The sequence below is a fragment of the Panicum virgatum genome, unplaced genomic scaffold, assembly GCF_016808335.1.
Source record: "Panicum virgatum strain AP13 unplaced genomic scaffold, P.virgatum_v5 scaffold_5353, whole genome shotgun sequence".
In the NCBI taxonomy this organism is placed as follows: Eukaryota; Viridiplantae; Streptophyta; class Magnoliopsida; order Poales; family Poaceae; genus Panicum; species Panicum virgatum.
Genome location: NW_024376513.1, coordinates 1 through 25,548, shown reverse-complemented (window position 1 = coordinate 25,548; position 25,548 = coordinate 1).

The window sequence follows — 25,548 nt, the reverse complement described above, 5'->3', positions numbered from 1 at the left end:
GTGGCACGGCTGGAGGAGGTGTGATGATTGATCTTGCGTACCTCCTCAAATGAAGATAGCACTTGGTCGCTCTTCTCTATTCTGCACTCACGAAATGTTGGTGGGCATGGTTTCAACCTCAAGCACGTAACTCCTCCACCACACCTTCTTCAGCATAGTATGCTGTGCTCCACTCCTCCAAGCCTTCCATGAATGAGATTTTGAAGTTTGAGAGCCGACGGAATGCTCCTTTGCCACCACAAAATTCCCAGCCCGTTTTTGTAATGCTAGGCCAACGATCGAGAGACAGCTCTTCAAGAGGATTCCCGGATAGGTCAAGGCCCTCCAGGTTGGTAAGGTTACCAATAAAGTCAACGGCATTTACTTTGCAGCATACTAATCTCAACTTCTTGAGATTGGTGAGGTTTCCAAAATCAACAACTGATTCTTCATGAGAAATAATCGTCCATGACAGATCCAGGTATTGTATTGCGGTGAGGCCACAGAGACCTCCCTAATACTAACCACATCTCCATGCCCCCGCACCCTGAAAGATCTAGATGCAACAAATTGTGGAGTTTCATCATTGACTCGGGTGGTTTCTTGATTTCCTGACACTCTGACATATTTAAATACTGTAAATCAGCAAGGTTGCCAATAGCTTCTGGTAGCCATTGAAGACAATTACAAGATGATAACTTCAAGTGTTGGAGCTGTTTGATGCCACACAACGATTCAGGTAATTCTTGGAGACTGGAGCAATTAGATAACTTAAGGTGCTGCAAATTCGCAAGCTTACCAAACGATCCTGGCAGGACACATATCCTACAACAACCGGACATATCAAGATGCACCATACATTTTTGATTCTGGCAATCTTGGTATACGAGAACATCTTGATAAACCTAGACATTCTAGACACACAAGCTTGCAGATTGATTCTGGTAGTGTAGAAACTTGAGAAGATTCACTTATGTTTAGGTACTGCAGTTTTGCTAGCTCAGTGATACATTCTGGGAGACTCTCATTTTGCATTCTTTAAGCAATAAGACACCTCAGCTGCTTCAGTTGGCCAATAGAGTCTGCCAGCAATAGAGCAGAGGTTTCACTGAGATCCAAAGTACGCAGATTCGCAAATGAAAATGCACCACTAGGTATATCCAGTTTGCCACAATCTGATAAACGAAGTACCCTCATCTTTGACGGCAAAATATTTGACAAATTTGTTGTCCCATCATATTTTCTGAGCAATGAATAGCGACAATATCTGTGTGTACGGGCATTTCTCTTCTGTGTAACATCATAGACAATCAGCTCGTCAGCCATGGTCAATCTTGTGAGGTCAATCTTGTGCGCATCAGGTCGTGAATGGTGTACCGCACCAAATGCTGTTCAGATGTCTGAAATGATTATTATATAGCACACTTCATTAGAGATACCTACCACATAATAATATAATCCTACTTTCACATCTTAATATTACTAATTAGAGGCTCCTTTTGAAGCATCCACATTAATCCTCACGAGACGCGCTAAGAAAAAAAGATAAAATCCTAGAAATTCTCACAATAATCAGAAACATCCTACCATCGATTAACATATTGGATATTAATAGCCATTAGATTTGTTTTCTAAGTAATTACCCACCTCTACCATTATGATAGGTTTTGAGTTCAACTCTCAACGAAAGCAGTTTTTTTTAATGTTGATTAACATACTTTATAAATAAATCAATGAGTCAAAAATATTGTACATTTAGATCTAATCCCAACGCGCATATACATATCTAACGGAGTGCCTGAAGAACATACGCATGGACCTATAGAGGATGTATTGGATCTTGAATCCCAATGATCGTATGGTGATGCGTCTATAGAAAAAGAAATCATATGTGACGTGTTGGATCTTGCATCCCAATGATAATACATGATAATACTCACCGTGCCATTAAAAAGATGAATTAAAGTAAGCCTTAAATCTACATATAAATTAACCAATACACAATCATAAAAGATAAGTTAAAATAATTTCCAAATTTGCACGTTCACCCTCAAACGTCATTACGAAACATGAATTAAAATAATCACCTCTAATATTACTAAGGATTGAATCTATATCTGCTAATAAAACTCTAACCCGTGCGAGAGCACGGGTTGATGAACTGGTACATATAAACGTCGGACACCTAATTTACTTACGACACATAAACATAATCTATTACCCTCTCTATCCCAATTTATAGCCCGTTTGAATCTTTTGACACCAAGTTTGACTTGCTCGTCTTATTCAAAAAATTTCACAATTATTATTTATTTTCATTATGATACATATTTATGCTTATACATAAAATATTTTTACCAAGTATACTCATGTATGCATTTAAAAGCTAAATATACATATTTATACATGCAGTCAACCATTCAATTATGCATATTTGTGTACATGTATGATATAAGATATAAACATTTGTGCATGAGAAAACAAAATTTCCTTCAACCCTCACCAACTGCCAGTCCGTCCTCTGCCCTGCACCATGCGGGCTGTGGAAGGTGGACTCCTGCACTACAGAACGCAATTGGTGAATGCGGACCGTGGCATTCCGGCAGCTGCGGAAGGTGGCGGCACAGTGCCGGCGGAAGTGAAGGTCGCATCCTGCCGCCTGCGCCCCTGCGCACGGACAGGCAAACTACTCCCTGATCCCTTTCGTTCTGTCCACTGCATGTCCCAAAATATTTGTCAGTGGTGGCATGACTTGACACTGGCTAGCTTCTGATCTGCACACATCCAGTCCGGGCATGGATTCACAATTAGATCACCTGCAATATACTTCATAAAAGGTTTTACGGTTCATCCTGGTACCTCCCAAACCTATCAAAAAGGGGTCTATGAGCTATGGCCTATGAGTCTTAGTTCCCTGGTCAATATTTGTTAGTGGCGGCATGACTTGACATGCTAGCTTCTGATCTGCACACATCCAGTCTGGGCACGAATTCACAATTAGATCACCTGCAATATGCTTCATAAAAGGTTCTACGGTTCATTATGGTACCTCCCAAATCTATCAAAAAGGGGTCTATGAGCTATGAGTCTTAGTTCTCTGGTCAGAAGTCTTGTAACTAGAAAATACTAGGATCTAGAGGGAGATGACTCCACAACAATTAAGTTATACTAGTCCATCAACCCGTGCTTCCGCACGGGTTAGAGTTCTAGGTATGTAAATTAAATTCTGAGGAGCTATCCTGAAGAGGGTGGGCCTCATGGCTCCTAGAGAGATGAGTGATTGTCAACGCAAGGCTCGCCACCCTGAAGAGGGTGGTGAATGGAGGTCGCCACTGAAGAGTGGTGAAGGCGTCACTGAAGAGTGACGGAGAAGTCCCCTGAAGAGGGACCGTCCTGAAGAGGGCGAATGGGCTGCCGTAGTGGGCGCCGGTGTTCAACTCAGGTACACGGAGGGCGGTTAGCGGGCTGAAGAGCACCGGGGCTGTGGTGTCCAATCCGGGTGCACGGCGACGGGCGCTTTGGCGGTTTCGGTGCAAAACCGTCACCTATCCCGAGAAAGCGGAAAGCTTCGGCGACTACTTCGGAAGGCGTCGAGATGGACGGGCTCATGGGCTGACAACGCTCATGGGCATCACAACAAGAAACAGGTTAACTTCCGTTGGCCGGGTACGCCGCCAGTTTTTGGCTAACTCCTGTCGGTACCCGGCCGAAGGCAGTTATTCGACGGGGTTTAAATAACTGTCGTCGGCCCCCATCGGCCACAATCCGGCCAACAGCAGTTAATCTTTGCCACGTCAGCCCTGGCCCCCGGCGTTAACTCCCGTCGGCCGGTGCGAAGCCGGCGGCAGTTACTGTTGCCACGTCAGCCCTGCCGGCCCGTAGTAACTCCCATCGGCCGCTGCAGCCGACGGGAGTTAACCAATAACTCCCGTCGGCTTGACCATAGCCGACGGGAGTTATTCTGTACTATGTACAGAATAACTCCCGTAGGCTATGGTCAAGCCGATGGGAGTTAAGTTGCCCCCTCAAACAGCCCTGTTTCTCTCTAAACCACCCACAAACAAAGCATATACCATATATTTTCATTCAAGTTCACAAGCACATTCACATACACATTCATATATGTTCACAAGCACATTCACAATATAGATTCACATATCCATACAATTTTAAGTCTTCAAATCCACAAGTCACAAAACATGAATTACATACGAGGTCCACAAGTTAAGCTCTCCATACACAAATCCATAAGTTTAGTCACAAACCGCTTCCTCCCGCCGCATGCATGGTTGGAGCCATGGCCGCTTCCGCTTCCTCCCGCCGGATCCTCGTAGTGGAAGAACGAGTCCGCACAACCTCCTTGCCATCGCACTTCCAGCATCCTGGCTATCGTCGCCCTACGCACCATGAACCGAAATAATCAAAATTTGTACATATTAACTCCAGAACTCTAGTGTAGAGGTATAATACAAACCTGAGATCCAGGTGCAGGTAGATCTGCCGGCGGTGTGCTAAACTGGGGCGGTGTAAGCACATGTCCCTATTCAGTAGATAAAAATAGCAAGTTTAGTTACTATTCATGTCTTATCTCATTTAGGAGCTCAATCTAAGTTAGAAGCTCAATCTCCTGCTGAAGCTAAAGCTAAATTCTCTAAAGCTTGTTTATATTGCGTAATTAGAGAATGGACATAGAATTTCTTACCGGAGGTGGAGGAGGGCCCATAGGGATGAACGTCCATTGCGGCGGAGGCGGTGGGGGCACCCAGGCTATGCCCTGCTGCTGAGCTAGTAACTATTAACCAAATATGTTAGTATTGCGCATGGAATGTGTAAAGCAACGAATAATGAGTAATAATGCAATATACTGACTTGAAGCAGCTGCTGTTGCTGCTCCTGGACTTGGGCATAATATTCACTTTGAGCCTTCAACTGTTCATCACGCAGACGGTTCTCCTCACGGAGCCTAGCGATCTCAAGCTCTTGCTTGGTGGGTCAACGAGAGCTACCACCGCAGCTCTGGGACGAAGAGGCCAACCTCTGAGATGCTCTGACCTCCCGCGTGTTCATCATTCCATCAAAGAGAGAGAACCTTCAAGTGTTATCATAGAAGGCTTAAGGCATATGCTCATGTGACTAGATAATTTGTTTGTAATATAGCATCTCACCGTCCATGTGCCTTCCCTCCACTGCTAGCATGCACGGCTTGAGCGTCAATCGGCATGTGCCTCCAGTCGCAGTCCGGTCCATGACGCCGAATCATCTCATCCCTATATGCCCCCTGTACCAATTTGTTAAACTTACTTTGATCATATGTTGCGATCATTAAGCTAATACGAAGGACAATAGCTCACCAGCCGTTCGGAAGCTGTCTGTCTGCACAGTACGTCCGGGATAGTAGGGTCCTTTCCCTTATGCCCAGCCTCATACACCTCGACAACAGTCGGCTCATGACCTAATTGAACACTCTGTATATATAGCAGAGTTAGTACCATATATGAACATATATGTTATAAGTCTCACTAACTAAACCTTACGAGACATTGAGCCTTCCTCGTGAAGTTGTCACCACCGAATGTGTGGTTCGGGTTTGTTCCTCGACACTCCCTGTGCTTAATCGATGTCTCGTGGAAGCCTTCCGAAGCCCAATGCTGACACCAAGCCATGTAGGTGTCCAGGATGTGAGACATCCACAGGACCATCACCTGCACAAATATGCGCGTATCAATACCGACTCATACTCTAACAAATCCATAGACAATCCAATGAGAACAAACCTGGGAGTACTTATCCGCGGTGAGGTATTATATCGAGGCCCCATCATCCTTGGTCATTGTAATCCCTTCACATGTTGGAAATATTGACAGGTTGCCGAAATCCTAGCCATGTACAGGGCATCCTTCACCAACCGATATGCACTCATGTTGAAAACCAATTCGACATGGTTATGGTCAACATCGTCGGGGAATCGAAACCGTAACTACAAGATAAATGCACATGTTATTTAACAAAATTATGTTTTCTACACATAAGTCATGCAGAATTAGAAATGGACATCAACTCTTTACCATGAAGTCATGGCGAACAAGTCCCTAGGCATCACCATGGTTGATGTCTTTCTTCAACTTGTACTCTTCCCAACTTGAGATGAGAACCGGTTCAGCAGCCGGATCGTCTGACGTCCGCACCAGACCAGGGCAGTGAAGCCTGACAAGGGCACCCAACACTTGGTTCACCTATGTCTTGCGCCCTTGGGCGGTGAATGAGTGGTCGTACCACTCCCTACAAAATAAGACAAGCATCAAGCATGCATATCTTAGATGTTTAGAACATATTCTAAGCAAAAGATAGAACACTCACCTATCTCCGACGGGGGAGATCAAACGCCTCTGATCTGGCGTACTGGGGACACGTGAAGGTTTTACGCAGTGGCTCTTCCTAAACCAACGTTTAGGGCGTGGAGCTGCAGAGCCTCCGGAAGCCTCCACATGGCCCAACTGCTCCTCCTCCACTGAAGGAACATACTCCTCATCCGCCGCCTGTTCCTCCTGCCCATCGTCCACCTGCACCTGCTCCTCATCCCCCTCCTGCAACTGCTCCCCACCCCCTCGTGCACCTGCTCCCCATCGTCAGAATCTGACTCGGTCTCATCCTGCAAACAACACAATCAAGTGTTACACACATTGAAGGAATCAATATACATGAGTCACTCTGAAACACAAGTGTTATATACCTCGTCTCTCTGAAGCGCAAGGGGATGCCCCTGTACCTCAGGGTGTGCGCTCCTCCAAGGCTGCTCCTTCCTGCGGGTGCTCGAAGCACTGCCACGGAAAAGTGTCTCCTTGAGCCCTTGGAACCCCTTCACAACCTGCTTCATCTTCCTAGGCATCCTGTATAAATGTAAAGACATTAGTGACCAATTATATTAAAACAAAATAATGATAACAAATAAAGTATAACAAATCAGCATAAAAATTCACAAAAACACCATAGTTAATAACAATGGTACTTAACTTGTTAGTTATCAGCATTATCAGGATCAATTTGTTTTCTTCTAATCGACGATCACCACATTTGTTTTGGGTCTCGTTTCCTTTTCTGTGGCAATGTAATGTCATTAGGGTCTCCATGTAGAGAATCTAATGCAGGAGCAGGGTCTATATCAAAAGAGGATGACAACTCTTCTTCTTGAAACATCTCATCAATATGCTGAAGCAGCCACTCATGGGGGTTGGTTTTGTACACAACCGACGATGCACTCAGCTTAGGGCATGGATATGTCGAGTAATACACCTGCTCCACCTGATGAGCAAGGACATATCTATCGCCCCCTTGAAGTATTTCTCTTCTTTCTCACGATCCTTCCAAAATAGCATGCAGTTGTCCGGGCACACATCGATCCTCTCATACGGCATTCCTAGAGCCTTTAGCAATTTCTTTGACCGGTACATGTCTTTAGGCACCTTGTGATCGGCAAGAAGAACATCACAAATCAGGTCCACAATTGCCTTATAACAATTGCCTGAGAAAGCAAACTTCGACTTGATGCCCATTAGATGGGTCACAAACTGGAGGACTGTAACCGTTGTCTGTCCGTGCAGAGGATATTCTAAGGCTTGGAGGAGTTCAAATAATTCCTGAACCTCTTTTGTAGGCGGATCTTCACGATCTAGGTTAAACTCTGGTTGCAGATCATCAAGCATCTGATCCAACCTATCAACGTCTTCACCATCATCCACTTCCATCTGTGTTGATACTCTACTGTGTGACTCGCCGTGGAAATGCCATTCCTCATATCCTGGCACGAACCCATTCTTGCATAGGTGTAGCGTGACTTGGTTCTTTTCATAGGCCACCATGTTCTGGCATTTGTTGCATGGGCATTTAATCACGCCGTGTGGTGGCTTTTAGTAAGCATGGTCCACAAACTGCTGAGTCTTCTCAAACCATTCCTTTGTGTGAGACCTGCCCTTCTTCTAACCAACGTACATCCACCCATAGTCGTCACCCATGCTTGCGGCTACATATTGTTCGATGCAACACATTTCATAAGAACCGTCCATCTCTACACATCACGGCCCTACATCTATGTGTAATTGATATGTCCTAAACCCACCCAAGGGCGCCCGATAGAGTGTGTGTTTATTATGACGAGCCTAAAGCGCTCAGGCAAAATTTCGGCAGCATAACCCCGCTGCTCTCCATCTGCATGCCCGATTTGGTGCAGTGGAGATCAACAAGGTTATGCCCCCGAAATTTTGCCTGAGCACTCCAGGGCCATCATAAACACCACACTCTATCGGCCACCCCGAGGCTGTCCTAAAAAGGGACAATTCCAGACCGGCACATCTCACCCGGTCCGAAACGGGTGACGCATAGGTTTTGAAACCCTAACTGCATGCAATGTATGATTAAAGGAAACATAAATGAAACAGGAGTATTATTGATATTTTACATGTTAGAGCAACAACAATAGTAATAAAATATGTAAACAACATGTAATCGTGCTACTGCTAGCTAACTACACAATACTAACTTTAATCAACGTTTCAAGTAACTAGCATTAGACTTCACAATATAAAACTACCCCCAATCATGCATGCCATATATTTATAGCTACCAATCAATCCTCAACCAAACAAAACCAACTCTAACCATGTTAAAATTAACTAACAGTATCCATCATCATATAGTGTATTTACACTAATCATTATCAATAATATAAAACAAACTCTAATCACATTAAATTAACTCCCGTCGGCGGAATCCATGCAACAACCGACGAGATTAAACAAGATTTCATACAAAAATTGTGACGCCACGGTCTCTAACTCACTTGGTGATTTCGAGTCGAAGTAGAACCCTAGGTGGAGCGGGAGCCGGAGCGATGGCCGGGGGCAGGGGCCGGCGCGGCAGCCGACGGCCGGCCAGGGATGTGCAGGGGCTTGGGCCTGGCTGTCGGCGGCCGGTGGAGGGGCGCGGGCCAAGTAGGCTGGTGGTGACGCGCTGGGGAGCGGCGCCGGTAGGGGAGGTGTTGGGGCAGGGGCGCCGACCCGAGAGGCGACGAGGCCAGGGAAGGGCGCGGATGCGTCGGAGGAGTTGGAGCAGGGCCGCCGGACGGAGGAGCTGAAGCGGGGAGGGGGAGGGGAGGGGTGGCCGGACGGGCCAGGGGAGCCAGAGCGGGGGGCATCGGCATCGCGGTATGGTGCAGCGCCGGCGGCGCGCGCGTGGTGCAGTGTGTGGCGACGGCAGCGCGTGAGGTGAGCGAGGGAGAGAGTGAAGCAAAGAGAGAGAGGGGCCGGCCTGGCCGGTTGGATTAAGTCACGGGCCCGGGCTAACTCCCGTCGGCCAGACACCAAGCCGACTCGAGTTAAGTTAACTCCCGTCGGCTGGGAGCCTGGCCGATGGCTGTCGCCCATCGGCAACCCTAAAAGCCGACGGGAGTTAATTCTTCCGACGGAAGTAGTCTATTTTCCTATTGTGCATGCTGGTTTCGATGGTTTGGGCCTCAAAATCATCACTGCCTTATTTGGGTTGCCAGAGGCTCGGATAAGATAGAAACCCTAAAAGTCTCCGTCGGACGCGTGGTGGACATCGCGCGGTTGCGTAGAAGCTAAGCAACACTCCAAAGCCACGAGGATTGTCGGATGAAATCTCCTATGTATCTTTTCTAGTTTTGCCCCTACGGGCATTGAGTCGTCTGGTTAAGTGTAGGGGTAAGTGTCGTCTCAGGTCATTGTTCCCATGGCCTTCAATACCAAGGTGGGCAGCCCATTGGGGCTAAGCTTCTCCCACTTGGTCATTTGGAGAGAGCTTTGTGAGCAGCCAAGTGCTTATTGTGAAGAGAGACTAGATTAGGAGGCTAATTAATCCCCACTTAGTCTAGGACCATCTAGTGAGAAGGATGAAGGGCGGTAGACTATGATCGAGACTCTGTAATCACTCTAGTTGGATGAAATAATAGCTTTTCCTTGTGCTAATTTCGTCCATGAGTTGATTCCTCTCCACCCCCCTTCTTTGTGTTGGTTTTGGCTTTCCAATCCTTGGCTTTTGCGGTGTTTGTGTTTTCCAAGGGTTGGGCTTTTGATTCTCTCTGTGCTGCGTTCAAGTCTTCATTAGAATCCTCAGGTTTCACTCGAAGACTTGCAGCGGATTGAATCGGGAAGTTTTGGTGTCCTTAGTGTTCTTGAGCTTCCAACCTTCATCGCCTTGGTCCGGTAGAAATTCGTGAGATTTGGTGATTCCTTTTCGGGGATTTCTTTTGGGATAGCCTACTAACAAACTCTATTCGGTGTCTTCATGGTTTGGGGAAGATTGGGGTTCATTTCGTGAAGTATGGTTGGATTTGGTTTTCCCGAAAGGCTGTCTCGGGCTTGGCCTCGCGTTTTCGTACACGCCGTACCGTCCGGCGTAATACGCTGGACCATCCGACGCATGTCGGACCGTCCGGCATCACACACCGGACCGTCTGACGCTTGCGTTTGCGTGAGCGCTTGTTTGGCCGTGCTCGGGCCCTGTTGTCCGACGTTCGTCAGACCGTCCGGTGCTCGATGTCGGACTGTCCGACGTTTACGACTAGGCGCTGGGTTGTGCCTTTGACCTCGTGGCTGGCTTAACGCCGGACCGTCTGGCTGGTCACGTTGGACCGTCCGACGCATGCCGGACCGTCCGATGTCCCACACCGGACCGTTCGACGTGTGCTGCGTCTGCGGGTTTTGGTGCCTCTTGTGTCCTTTCTCGTGGGTGTTTTCAAGGGGACCTTTTGTGTGAGTGTTTGCTGCGCTTTGTTGGGTGTGTAGCCTCCCAGTGGCCGACACTCAACGCCGTTTTAGAGGGGTATGTTTTTGGGCGTGATTTTTGGTTCCGACCATTCACCCCCCTCTGGTCGCTAAAGTTGATCCTACAAATTCTTAGTAATGTTAGATGTAATTAATTTAATTCATCATTTATAATGGTATTTTGGATAATTTATATGCAAATATAGAAATAATTCTAATTTATCTTTGATGATGGCATATAGGGTAACATATATGCAATTTATTCATTTTTTAAAATGGCATGGTGAGTAATTTATCCGTAAATTTGGAGGATAATTTATTTCATCTTTCATAATGGCATGGAGGGTAAGTTATTTGTTAATTTAGGAGATATCTTAATTTGTATTCATAATGGCACGATGGGTTATTTTTATATAAATTTAGGAGGGTATTTTATTTCATGTTTTATAATGGCATGATGCTTAATTTTTATGTAAATTTAAGGGGTTATTTTATCTCATCTTCCATAATGGCATGGTGGGTAATTGTTTAGAAACTTCTAATGGCTATTATTATTAGAGCTACATGATGGACAACCGGATTTTTCTGATTTTTGTGAGAATTTCTTGAATTTGTCTTTTTTAAAAGCATGTCTAATGGCTATTATTATTAGATCTACATGATGGACAACTGGATTTTTCTGATTTTTGTGAGAATTTCTTGACATTATCTTTTTTAATAGCATGTCCGATGAATATTAACGTGGAGGCTCCAAAAGGAGCCTCTAATTAGTCCAACCCGTATTAGGATACATGCATGTTAAAAAATAGTGGATGAATTTAATAATGATAGAAATTAGTAATTTAAAACATATGTGGTTAATTACTTAAATAGCAGTTCCTTCATCACATAATAACTTTTAAGATTCAAAATTTGACCATAATAATTGATGTTGTAGCCATTTATTTTCTAAGAAGAAAATTTAAGCCATGCATGCATGCAAATGCCAAATAAGAGAAAGATGGATCTATTAACCAAAGACACTTTGTCTACCAACACTAATAGATTGTCAGAAATTTTGCTAAAACAATTGTTATTTTGAGACAAAAGGAGCATATGTTGGCAATTTTAGATGCGGGTTCATCTGTTTCTAATTCATATATAACAATGCAATAAGTGGCCAATTTAGATACAAATTTCAAGGGTTATTGTAGATTATCTATCATATAATAGAAAATATAAGAAATTTAGATATAAATTTAAGGAGTTTTTTATTATGTGCCATAATAAAAATATGGAAAATAAATTTAGATACAAATTCAGAGATTACAATCAGCAAGAACAAGAATTAAAAACAGAGATAGAGATTACAATCAAGTTCCAGGCATTACAGTGCCGGATTGCATGCTAATACATGCAGCCCGGGGCTAGTTTGGCATATTCGAAGGCGGCTTTATTATTACAAGAATGAGCGAGGATAGTGAAAAAAGAATTTAAACTGAAGGGAAATGAACTTTTAATACAGTAGAGTGGGTCGTACTATGCCTTGCTGGCACGGGCAGCAGCAGTGAAGGCCCCTTCCATTGCTTCATATTTTTCAGCAGGGGGAGATCCAATGACCGCATCGGCAGCATTGTTGTAGTCACCAAGAACTAATGCAATTTTTCTCTCATCTCCTGTTGTATAGGCCTTGCTGATAGCTTGTCCCATAGCAAATCCTTGAGCTATTACCGCATCTTTAATTTCTTTCGCTTTGGCTGGTGGGGCAGCAGCTATGACTTCTTCTTGGGCCTTCTTGATTTTGGAGTGTGTCTCACAAAAGGCCTTGTCAACGGTGGGGCATTTTGTTGGATCTGGCGTAGCTGCCATAGAGAAGGTGCTTTCCATTGCGTCAAACTTCTGAGCTGGCGGGGCAGCAATGACAAGGTCAGCAGCTTCCTCATAGGAACTAGCAATTCTAATAGCTTTCTTCTCATCTCCTGTGGCACGGGCCTTAGCGAGAAGGGTGTCAATGGTTTTCATGTGCCCTGTCGTGGCCTTTTTGACTTCTGACCTTTTGGGTGGTGGGGCAGCAAGGACGACTTCATCGAGAGCCTTAGCGAGCTTCAATTTCATAGCGTTGATGGACTTGCTAGCGGTGGCACTCCATTCCGCTGGTATTGGAGCAGCTTCTGCAATGGTGATATACAACAACAAGGATACAAGTAGGAGGATCTTGGCCATGGCAAACAATTTTTTCTAACAATTGAATGGTTGGGAGACAATCGTAACTCAACAAGACGATGTTGGTCTGGGATTATACTAAGTTGCACACCTTTTTATAGATGGACAGCATTTCTATAAATAGTGGATGTGATATATACCATAAGGTGATGGGAGATTCGTGTGGTTAAGCATTTGATTCGGTGGTTCTAAAATTCGCTACGTGCATGCATTTCAAGCCTAGTGTTCGGGGTACCGTACTACTCGCTCCTGCCTCTTCTCCTCCCGTTGGCTTATTGGGCCATTACATGCCAGTATGATACATGTTGGCGGTGTGTGCACAATAATGGAACATTGCATAAACAGTGGGTAGCAGCTATGTCGAGCATTAGCTTTGACAAACCACTTTTGTAACTATTGTATGCATGGCTTATATTATTAGTGACAATATTATATCCCTATGTGCTATATTATATGTAACTCCCAAAAATTTTGTGATTGAAAGTTTCCTAGAGGGAGGAAGGGTAAATAGGCAATCCTAAAAACTTACACAAACTTGAACCAAAATCAGTAGCCCATCAGTTGTACTGGTGCGGACCGGTTACACTGGACGAACCGGTGGATCCTATGCGCATCGGTGTCACCGATGAGGAAGAGACAATCTGAAATGATCTCTAAATCTACTCTAGTAAATTTGATACGGAAACTTTCTAGAGGTTCCTGGAGACTTGTTCTTGGAGATCTAAGAAGGTCTTGGCTTGATACCTCCACACAAGAGAGATTCACACCAAACTTTGCCAAAACAAGATAAGTATGCTCAGGAACAATATGAACTCGAAGAACACAAGGTGCCACAAGAGAGCACACGAGAAAAGGATTTATCCTGAGGTTCGGGCACACCACAAATGCATCCCTACGTCCTCGTTGTTGAGGAACCCACAAAGGGCTTCGGCTCACGACCTTATTCTCTTCTCCCTAATCACCAAGACCGGTGGAGAGGTACTTTGTATGATGCTCAAAGAGAGGAGATTACAAACTTCCCAGAGCAATCCACATGAGATAGATGCTTCAATGGGCGACATCTAGCTGTCTAGGAGCACCAAACTCCAAGAGTAACAAGTCCACGCACCAAGATTGCTCCATGATTCACCAAAGCTCACAAAGAACAAGAGAGAGATAGGAGGATGAACATGGAGTCTTCAATGCTCTCTTAAGATCTCACCAACTCACACTCACAAACAATGGAGGATTTGAGCTCAAGAGAGTGGAGAGTGAGGGAGAAGAGTGATCCCAAGAGATATTGATAATCTCTCTCCAAATAAGATCAAAGCAGCTGAAAGTGTACTTGGACTTGGGATGGAAGTACAGGACAATGTCTTGATTGTAAGAAAGCACACGCTGGTCATTACCTCCCTTTGGAAGAAGAGTTTGCCTAAAAAAGAGGGTGAGGTAGCGATAGAAAGTCATCATATATGCAAGTTCCCAAAGATGATCTTTTGTATTGTAGTGCATGGCACTCACAAAGTTTTGAGTTGGGAATTCAAAATCATGTAGATATTTCTTTCTGAGATCATGCTTGTCAAAATCCAAGAATCTTGGCAAACTTGTCATAACTGCATCGATAGGGAATGCCTTGAGAAGAAAGTTCAAATAAGGAGGAGTGCCAGCTTCCTTATCAGCTTTGGTGATCTAGAGAGTGGAATAGAACTATGCAATGACTTCCTCATTCCAGTTACACTTGAACATCATAATATGCCGCAGGTCATGGTGCTCCAGAGCATCAAGAGCTTGGTCGAGATGAGGATAATTAATCTTGTGGCAACCTTCCCAATCAATATACTTTTGTCCAATCACCTTCTGATTTCTTCCCTGCACATTCTGATAGAACTCCATGTGCAAAGGAGTGTGAAAGCGAGGATCATTGATGAAGATTTCCTTCTTACGAAGTAGAGGATTGCGAGACTATGGGTGTAAACGGTGCAGATATTATCCCTCTGTATTTGAGTCCGGGTCAGTTTAGAAGGGTTGAGATCTGGCCGTATCTGAGTCCAAAAATTTAGTGATCCGTATTCGATTTATATCCATATCCGAATAATGAAAGTTGGATATATATGATGTCGATGTCCATCTAAGTCTTATCCGACACCAACTACTAATATCCGTATCCTATCCGAATTCGAAGGAAAAATATGAAAACAAATACGGTATTGGTAATATCCATCCGTATCCGATCCGATTACACCCCTATGCGAAACCTTTCATCCCTCATCCTTTCAAGCTTCCCTTTAGGTTGGGTACCAAGGAACTAGACGTTGTGATCTTTGCACACAGGGTCAGTCGATCAATACAAGATTGGATATGAGGTCAGCATCGGAAGAAGGAGATTCAATATCAGTTTCACTGTCATATGCCGACACGGACTTCTTCTTGGTAGTGACCTTTTTTCTCTATACTTGAGAAGAAGACTGAGCTAATACTTTGCCTTTGGAGACTGGCTTGCGTGATGGATTGCGACGAGGTGGTGAGTTAGGTAGTAGTTCTCCTTGAGGCTCTTCACCACTCTCACTGGAATCATTGGCACCATGGCGAGGCATGATGAACAAGACCTAAGAAAAAGATATAGCACTAGGTTTGGGACTGGTTTTTTGTTGACGTCACTTACGCACAGCAAACCTTATACTGAAAGCGACAATATCGTGTGTAGCTTTTCCCCAGGATGAGTATCATATGTTTTGTCAATCCAAGGAACGAACTAACGAGAACTAATTAACTTAAGTTTATGGAAAACCTTAAGGGTGTAAAAGGGTTTCTAATATAACTCTAAACCAATCCTTAATCCTAATCTAAACTAGAATAAAGATTAACTAAGTACATAAATATGATAAACAATTAGATCATAATTAGAGGACTAATCAAAGGGTATTAATTAGCTCTAATCAAGCTCTAATCGGATCCAAAGCATATACAATAACGGGCATCACAACTAGATTAAAGCAGCGAGATAACTAGTAGCTCAAGGTAAACAAGAAAGCTCAAGCATATTCATCATAGCATAATTAAATCAAGATCATATAATCTAATCCCCTATATCGGCTTAACCTTTCCCCGGCTCCACTGTCACTAGTAACCACGTAATCGACAAAAAGCTTTCAACAGGCACGTAAACAAACAACGCGCATCTCCCTACCTATTATGGTCTAATAACATAATTAGAGAAAACTAGAACCTTTAATCACCATGATTACAAGAACTAGCAACTTCAACTATACTACTAGTAAACTAGATCAAAGATCAAGATCGCTAGATGAATAACACCCTTAATAACATGATCTAATCAACAGGCATCTAGATCTAAATCTAATTAGAACTAGAACATGCATAATTAGAACAAAAATTTGATAAATAGACAAGAACAATGCTTCATTAAGTAATTGTATCAAGATTACAGCCATGATCATACCTTCTCTTGATGATACAATTAGACCTCTAGAACAAAGTAATTAGAAGAGCGCGTAGGATCTCTAATTACTCCTGGGAACTAAAAAAACTCTAATCCTGGACTAGAAACTCGACCCTCTACTCTCCTCTAGTTGTGGTCCCTCTTGTTGCCGTCTTCACGCCTTGATAATGAATTGGATACCTCGTCTCGGGGCCTATACTAGCTATTTATACCTTGGAGAAGACGTGGTGAAAAAGGAATCGGAAACTGACTTAAGGAAGGGGGGTCGGCCGACCACAGGGCCCAAGCTCGGCCGACCCTGGACTCTCCTTCGGCCGTGCGTTTCCATCTTTCGTGGAGACTTGACTTGCCGCCTAAGAAATACTTGTATGAGGGTTCTTGGACTCTTGGGATTCTGGAATCTTCGATATTATCCGAGAGTTGACGAAGTCTTCTAGTCTTGACTTTATTTGAAGTGCTTTCTTAGAATATTCTTCTATATTCTGGTAGCTCTTGATATCTTTCACAAAGTTACTGATCTTGGAAAGCCTTGATTAACACAGAGGAAGGCTTGAGTCACCCAAGCCTCTCTTTGATCACCAGCTCCATGAAAACACCGTCTTGAAGGTCTTTTCTCACCCGAGGTAGATTATGATGAATTTCGCGAAAAATAGGCCTAAAACCTGTAATAAATAGAAATAGAATTTCTCCAAGAAAATATTGCAAAATCCATAATAATAGGTGATAAATCGTTAGTGAAAGATATAGTTGACGCATTAAATCATTGAAAAACTATATAAAATGATGTAAAATATTGTTACTTAAGCAGCGTCAACATTTTTTAGTTGAACATGTTGCAAAAGTGTCGGTGTTTGGTACCGGCAGTACACCATGGGATGCCTCACGTGGTTCTTTTCTTATAGGGGCTGGATCGACACGTAGCTCGATGGTTCGCCCAAAGCGAGATGAACACGAGGGTTTATACAGGTCCGGGTCACCGAAAAGCATAATACCCTACATCCTGTGTGTTGCAAGATGTATTGCCTAATGTTCTTGATGTTACAATGGTTTGTGTGCATAGATGTAACTTGCGATGAAGGGGTCCCTAACCCGCCTTATGTAGGGCACGGTTACACTGCCTTCCGGCTGATCTTCTGGGTTTCATCTTGGTGTGCAAGTCATAACACCGCTGTTGGGCCTAGATCGGCTATCCTGCCCTTGCGGTTTGGTACACTGTCGATCTCGGCCCACCAGTGGCCCATGTATGGAATCCATGATATGAGGCTCTAGGAGATATCTATCACCCACAAAAAGGATGATAGATAAAATACGAAACACTGCTCCCCACTAGTGGCACCAATGGGGAGTGTTCACACACAATCACATGAAACTTGGGATTGAGCCATGTGATCTACACACCCTTGTAGATCCATACTAGACAGACACAATGTGACCTTTCTACCAAGGGGATTTAACTAGAACGGAGTAAAAACGCAAATCGAGCACGTTGAACTTTATGCCTTCAAACTTGAGAGTGTCCCGCACTGAGGAGAGCCACTCGGGGAGAACGAATAGGACCACGAGCACGGGAAGATGGCATCCACGCGGCACAGGGGCTAGGGCCCCTGCTGGCCCCTTGCACGCGCCATCCTGGTCCCCACTGCAGCGGCTAGAGAAGGCGCCCAGGAGGACAGGGGAGGGCGCGTAGGAAGAGGAGGGCGTGTAGGACTAGGGGCAACGGCTCACCCCCTAGTCATCAACCTTGCCGATGACCTCCCGATGTCCACTCCAACAACACTGGGGGCAACGGCTCCCCCCAAGTCATCAATCACGCCGACGACCACCTAGTGTCCTCTCCCAACAACACTAGGGGCAACGCCCCCCCTAGTCATCAATCACGCCGACAACCTCCCGGTGTCTTCTCCAACAACACTAGTGGGAACAGTTTGCCCCCTAGTCATCAACCTTGCCGATGGACTCCCGGCATCTTCTCCAACAACACTGGAGGCAATGGCTCAACCTCATGTGATTGACCTCACCGATGAACTCCCGGCATCTTCTGCAACAACATTGGGGGCAACGGTTCACCCCTAGTCATCAACCTCACCGATGAACTCCTGGCATCTTATCCAACCACACTGGAGGCAATGGCTCACCCTCTAGTGATCGACCTTGGCAATGACCTCCTGACGTCTTCTTCAACACTAGGGTCAATGGCTCACCCCCTAATGATCAACATCGTCGACGACCTCCCGACTTCTTCTCCAAGAACACTAGGGGCAACGGCTCAACCCCACTCATCAAGCTCATTGATGATCTCCCAGCGTCTTCTCCAACAACACTGGGGGCAATGACTTGTCCTCTAGTGATCCACCTCACCGATGGTTTCCCGGCGCCCTATCCCGCAATGATGGAAACACTGGTGGAAGGAGGCTACAAATCCTCGATAGTCCACCTCACCAATAGCCTCAAGGCATCACTTTCTACATTATCAATACAAGGAGTGGCATCACACCCCTTTGGGCATGCATCTACCCCACCGATGTCATTCCGGTGTGGCCTCCGGTATTGGCAGCACTTGTGTAAGAGTGCGCCTTACCATCAATGCTCGTTATAGCGTCGCCTCCTACATTGACAGTCTGCGCCATCAATTAAAGGGAGATTTGTCTTAATGTAAGTTTATTTTGCATAAAAATATTTGTCTCATGGTATGGCCGGGGTGCATCGCTCATTGCACTACTCGAGTGCCCATTTCTTTACAAAACACAAAGTGGCTTCCTGCTTCAAGTGTCAGCTGCGATATAAGGTGTGACTGCCTCAGGGCTTGGTCCAGAAGGAGCTATGACATTAATTTGCCTGGTGGCGTTCACGATGGATGTCCTCCTCACACAAGCACAAACGCCTGCCAAGCTTGTTCTGTTGGGCACAGTGGGAAGATGACTAGAGTTGCTCCTTAGCGGCGAGATGACCATGTCTCTTGCGCTTTCCAATAAAAAGGGCAACACTCTTCGGGGAAGACTATAGGAAAAGACCAAGAAAGGGCTACCTGATGCAGCAGAAGCTCCACTAAGTGTGCAGCCTCTTGCCACCCTAAAGAGTGATAACAAGGCCCCAAAAAAATCAATGCATGGGAAGCCAAGCGGAAGGCAGAATGTAGCTGTTCACCACCCTCGGCAAAAGCAATGGGAATCCATCAGCCATTCTATCCCAAAACTAGCCTCCTCAATTCAGCCACACCTACGCTCCTACGCTAGTGAGTGCAAGCCTGGCTGTGGTGCTACTCAAAGTGAAGGGATTCAAGTTAGCAGCGGAAGCAGTGTCGTTCATACACGCACACCTCTCACGACAGAAGCCGTTGATCCACCATCACTATGGTTATTCGGTGATGCCCAACGGCTAAGTCCTTTGGCAGTCCTATCTTAAATTGCTCATATAGCTAACACTAAGTGGCCAACATTAAAAAAAAGGAAAAAAAATCCTCTTTCCCTTCTCTCTCTGTTCCCCTTGTTTTTTGAAGCTATTTTTATTTTTAAATATGCATATATTTGGGACACCCTTCTGTTATGTAAGTGTTGCAGGATCCCTCGCACACCAATACGGGAGCAGTGCGAGGCACCACACCGCGGAGAGCCTCAAGCTGTGAAACCCTTCCATCAAGTCGGCAGGCACCACGACAGCTATGTGGCCGCGACTCAGTTGATGAAACATCGGCATTGCAAGGTACTTCGCCGTGCTACAGTGGGAGCAGTGCCAAACGCCACCGCGGAGAGCTTCAAATTGTGAAACCCTTCAGTTAGATGGTCGCAACTTGATTGATAAAATTTATTCGCCAAGCGGTGCCGTCCCTTCACTGCGAGTCCAAGATAACAGAAACGTCCATGCAAGAACTCCCGCCGGACGTCGTCCAAGAGATGACAGTTGCTAAACCTTCGTCTCTTGTCAGTTTTATTTCTTTTTGCTATGATCTCCAGCAGGAACATTCACTACGAAGCAAAGCCGTGTAGCACCAAGCTGATGAAGCTGCGGCAGGAACGAAGACACGCGAGTTCGAGCGGTAGCAGCCCGTCATCGCCCAACTACGGCGCGCGCCGCCGCAGCCCGCAGGCCCACAACGGGATCTACGTCTCTGGCATCGACGCTTTGGCGAGCCGGCCTCCAGTACTGTGAGGGCCAGCCCTTGCCATACCCAGAAGGAGAAGCTCGCCATTGCCCCTGTGCTAGCGAGATGATGGCGGCATACAAAACGCGGTGGGGATGGAGCTAAACGCTACCAGGACCTGGCCAGATGCCGCAAGCTTTCTCAAAGCTGGAAGTATAACGCCCGGCTCGGCGTTCAAAAACCGGCTGGGGGCAACGCAAAGTGAGAAGATAGGCAATGCACAACGGAGAATGTAGGCTCCCTTGTAACTCCACATGGAGCCAATATAATATGGCCCAACTCGATGTATCATGTATGATCAGATTTAAGCCTCGATCAGTTGTTAAGGCTGATTAATTAAAATAAAAAAAGCGATTGTGCATTGCTGAGTAATTAATGCACCGCCGTTTTGTTCAAGTTCAAGCTCCTTGTTCTTCTACCTGGCGCATATGTGACCCCACGTGTGCCAAAAGAAATCAACAACAAAACCCTCATGCATCGGACAATTGACGGACAGGCTGTACAAGTTGTGGGCCGGGTCTGTCGATTAATGACTGAACATAACGAGAGGCTTGGGGCAGGTTTACTTCGTGCATTTGACGATGATACCACGTCTGGCGGCAGCAGTATTGGAGTCGCCGTGGCTGCCGGGCGACGCCCACATGGACGCAAGCGAGGATGACGACGAAGAAGCAAGCTAGCTGCTCCAACGGGCGCCTACGTGGCCCCATATACGTGACATGGCCGAGCCCTCCTGGTCCTGGACAAGAATACGGTCAGCATGTATATACGGCCAGCATGCAACCACTCGTTTGTATACTATACGATCATCTTCACGGACACTAACTGCAACGTCGCTTCGCGTCAAGCAGGCGGCCGCCGGCCGGTCCTCTCGTTGACTGTGGTATAGTTACGGCCCCATAGTCAACGGTCGCTTCAACGTCGCCTCACGTCAAGGAGGCCCGGCGGGAGCTTTCTGAGGGCCCCCGGGAATCGGTAGAACACATCGTCTGAGTCGGATTTGCCCAACTGCAGGCTATGGAGCGCACTTGTACAATGAAAACCTGTATTTGTATTTTTCTAATAATATGAATAAAGTTAGTGTTCTCTCATTTGTTTACTCCAGTCTAGTAGACTGACACGCCCGCGTATTTTATTTATCTCAGCAGAGAGATCTTCCGAGATTTTTCTCTCCAAACACTAGGATTTCCTTGTTTGTGTCAATATAGTGATAAAAAATTAAAATATTTTAAATCCATTGGCAGCAAGCGAAGGCAAGGACGACTGAGAGATGGTTAGGGTCGCATTTCCATTCGAGTGAACGGACCATGGCAACCAGAGATATATTCGAAAAGCTAGCTAGGCACCTTAATTAGACAGCGCAGGGTAGTCAGAAATAGTAAACACACCAAACTTTATTTTGGTTGAATTTCAACCATAGGTTTTCATGCCCTTAAGGGAATTGATTTCAATTACAGACGTATGTAGAACTAGTAGTTGAAGCAATTAATAGGTCCAAAATTATTTATTTCCACCACTTTCTGTAGTTCTTTCATGTATCGTCTATAAATTTTATATTATTTAGGCTCGAGTGATAATCATGAAAAAAATTCACGTTACATATACAACTTAGAAAGGCTTAGATGAGGTGATCGAGTCTAAAAACAGTGATATAATTAACAAAACTAACTTGGTGCTCAATATTATTTTCCTCTTATTTAAATAAATGTGAGATGATGTGGCTAACTTGCATGCAGAGAGAATTGGAGTTAATTAAGTTGAGTGCACCCCAACTATATAAGTTTTATAGATGCCTACCATGTTGTGATGGCAACGTGTGGGGCGTTGGGTAAGTCGGACATGGTGGCCTTGTTATTCAAGTTGTATAGGTCTCGCAAATAGTACCCCTCTAACACCTGGGTAGAGACATACGATATTGTTTCAACGGAGCTGGTGTTTGATTTTTTTTCTTTTATATTTGATATGATTTAATATAGACCATTAGAGCACGATGCTGCTATGGCAGGTGAGGCTGTTAGCCTGCCTCTGAATGATTTCTATTGTGCTGTGATGACAGTGTGCGGCGGAGTGGGCCAGCCGGACATGGCGGTCTTATTGTTCAAGCTGTACCATACAGACATACATTATTGTCTACGATGCGCTGGGAAAGGCCGGCAGAGCCCTAAATGCTACGTGATGCATGTGTGAGATGGACGCAGACGGGCTCTCGACCGATTCTGCTATATATTTAATATATGATTTATTATAGATCAGTAAATGTTAATAAAATTCAATGATAGATGATTTTTCTTTTGTTATTAACATAACAATATAATTTAATATGAACTATTATATGTTCATAAAATCCGAGTGTGTTGGGATTTCTTTTTCTTCGTTTAATTAGGCAATATGATTTAATATACACAGTTGGATTTTATAAAATTCAACGGTCAAGAGATTTTTTTACAATTAATGTTATAATTTTTAAGCCCTCTTGGCAAACATGTGGTCGCTTTTTTTTCTTCTCAAACTGGTATACGATAATAGATAGATCTCTTGGCTGTATATGTCGGAAAGGCCATGATGGAGTGTCTAGTATGGTTTTGTGAGCTAGTGCTTGCCGTGGGTTGCTGGAAGGGACATTTTTTTTGTGTTTTCTGTGCACCACTGCAGGGAATATATATACGAGTCCGAAGAGGAGTCCGTTTCGTGTACCTTCTACTGTTCTTTTTTAGACTGAGTTCTGAATATACATGAGTTGTAGTTAGAGTCAACAGTAGTGTCGGATACATGTGTTTTGTTTCTTTACGTCTCGATTGCTTTTGTAATTATGTGTCTTAGATTTAATTTCTATTTTTAACATGTGTCAGAGTAGCATGTGTATCAACCAATGAATCGGATGAGACATGGATTTGATATAGCTTTTTATTTAATATAGGCAGTTAGATCTTCATGTCATAAAATCTAAACAGTGGAGAAGTTTCCTTTTTTATTAACGTGGTAAATTCTAGACCTTTAGATCTTCATAAAATCCAAACGGTTAAGAGCTTTTCTTTTTTCGATTAATATGGTAATTTCTAGACCCTCTCGGCGAACGTGGGTGGCTTCTTTTTGATCTTCAAATATTTATATAATAGATTGGAGGAATCCATCAGTATTTTCTGATATAGCTTTTAGTTCAATATATAATACATACAAGCATATAGTAGTAACGATCGTTACTATCGTTAGTGTTTATATAGTTCGGCCAGTTGTATTCCGTACCTATTGTTCATTTGTTTGCAGCATTGGTAGTTAGCGGGACTTATTTGCTAGGAGGTAGCAATATCTTCTGTCGCTTTTAGTTTCAATAATACCTAGCTTGTCAGGCATCCATTATATTCCATAGTGCCTAGCTTGTAGGAAACATTGTATTCCTTGCAAACATTTAGGTTCAATAACCATATTCTTGTGTACAAATTAAACTAATAGAATATTTAATAATGACAAGATACGTAACAGGACTATGACTGAAAAATATATAGATTAAAACTAAAAACCATTGGCCCAAATAAAGATACCCCTATAATAATAGATCTTTTCTTCTGTTTCAATAGATGTCTTATATTAATACAGAACGTGCTCTCTTGTACGGACCGGATAGAATATTTAGCGGTATATGTATTAGAAGCTCATTGATTACAGTGCGTAACTACAACTAATTAAAATTGCTTACTTGCTTGCTCTCTGCCTCTCTCTATCGGTATGGGTTTATCTACACAACATAAAGTATGTGTAGTTTTTCATAATGTTTTCACGTGCGGAGGATAAGGTCTCCTACCCCTTTTGATAGCCCATTTTTTCTCATTTTCCAGCTATTACAAGTTGCAACATTCCAGTATAACAGCCCCCCCCCTGTCTAACAAAAGCTTTGGAAGAGTAGATATAGTCAAAGGACAAAATTCTTCTTTTGGCTTGTGCTTGTGGATAGACTCAACACAAGAAGTATGCTTATTGTCGAAATCTTCTATAAGAAAGAGAAAATGTTTGTCCAATGTGCAGCAGTCAAGCTGAAGAGAAAGTAACACATCTTTTCTTTGACATTAGCTTTGCTAGATGATGCTGGAGCACCTAAATATTCATTGGCCCAATGACCGTGATATTTAGGATATAATCCTGCAGAAGCTGCAATCTTCAGCTTTGCTTTTTCTCCTAGAAATTTGAATCATCTGAAAAATGAGAAATCGAAAAGTTTTTGACAAGATTACTTCAGTTCATCTCTGGATTCGTAGCTTCAAGGATGAGGCTTTCTTGCAAAGCATCAGAGTCAAGGGAGATTCTCAGGCCAACATTTGTATTATGGCTAAACTCCCTTTGATTTTGTCTGGCTTGTTAGTTGCTATGTATTTCCTGTATGTTAGGCTTCTTGTTGTACTTTTCTTTTGTGCTTGGTGGCAGTTAACTCTTTAATAAAACCTTTTCTCACCGTGGGGACCTTCCCCACAATCTTTTTGGTAAAAAAAGCATTGGAAAGTCTTGGAAACAACGGAAATAGAAATTCTCCATGACGGGGAAAATAGAAATTGTTGTGGACCACATTATCAATTGATGGGAACTTAAACTCAGCACAAAGCCACAAATGATGTACAAAAACCACACATGGAATTAGTTATACCTATATATGTTTTCAAAATTATCCATTGCTACTACAATTAAAATTACAAATTGGCGTTACGAAAGATAGATTAAAATAATCACCTCTAATATACTAAAGATAAACTAAAATAACATCTAAATTCTAAACTACAAACACATGTTATTTAGAAATTAAATAACAAAAATGTACTATGTTAGTTTTAAATTATCGATTGTTGCTACTATTAAAGTTATTTATCAATTTCAATATCTTATATTTTAAACCCTAACTCATGTGAGAGCACGGGTTGATAGACTAGTAATATAATGTATAATATGTAATCAATCCATTCATTCAATTGATCTATTAAATTTTTGTTCATTAACAATCCATTCGAGTTCTACTCTAGTAGAAAGCAGTA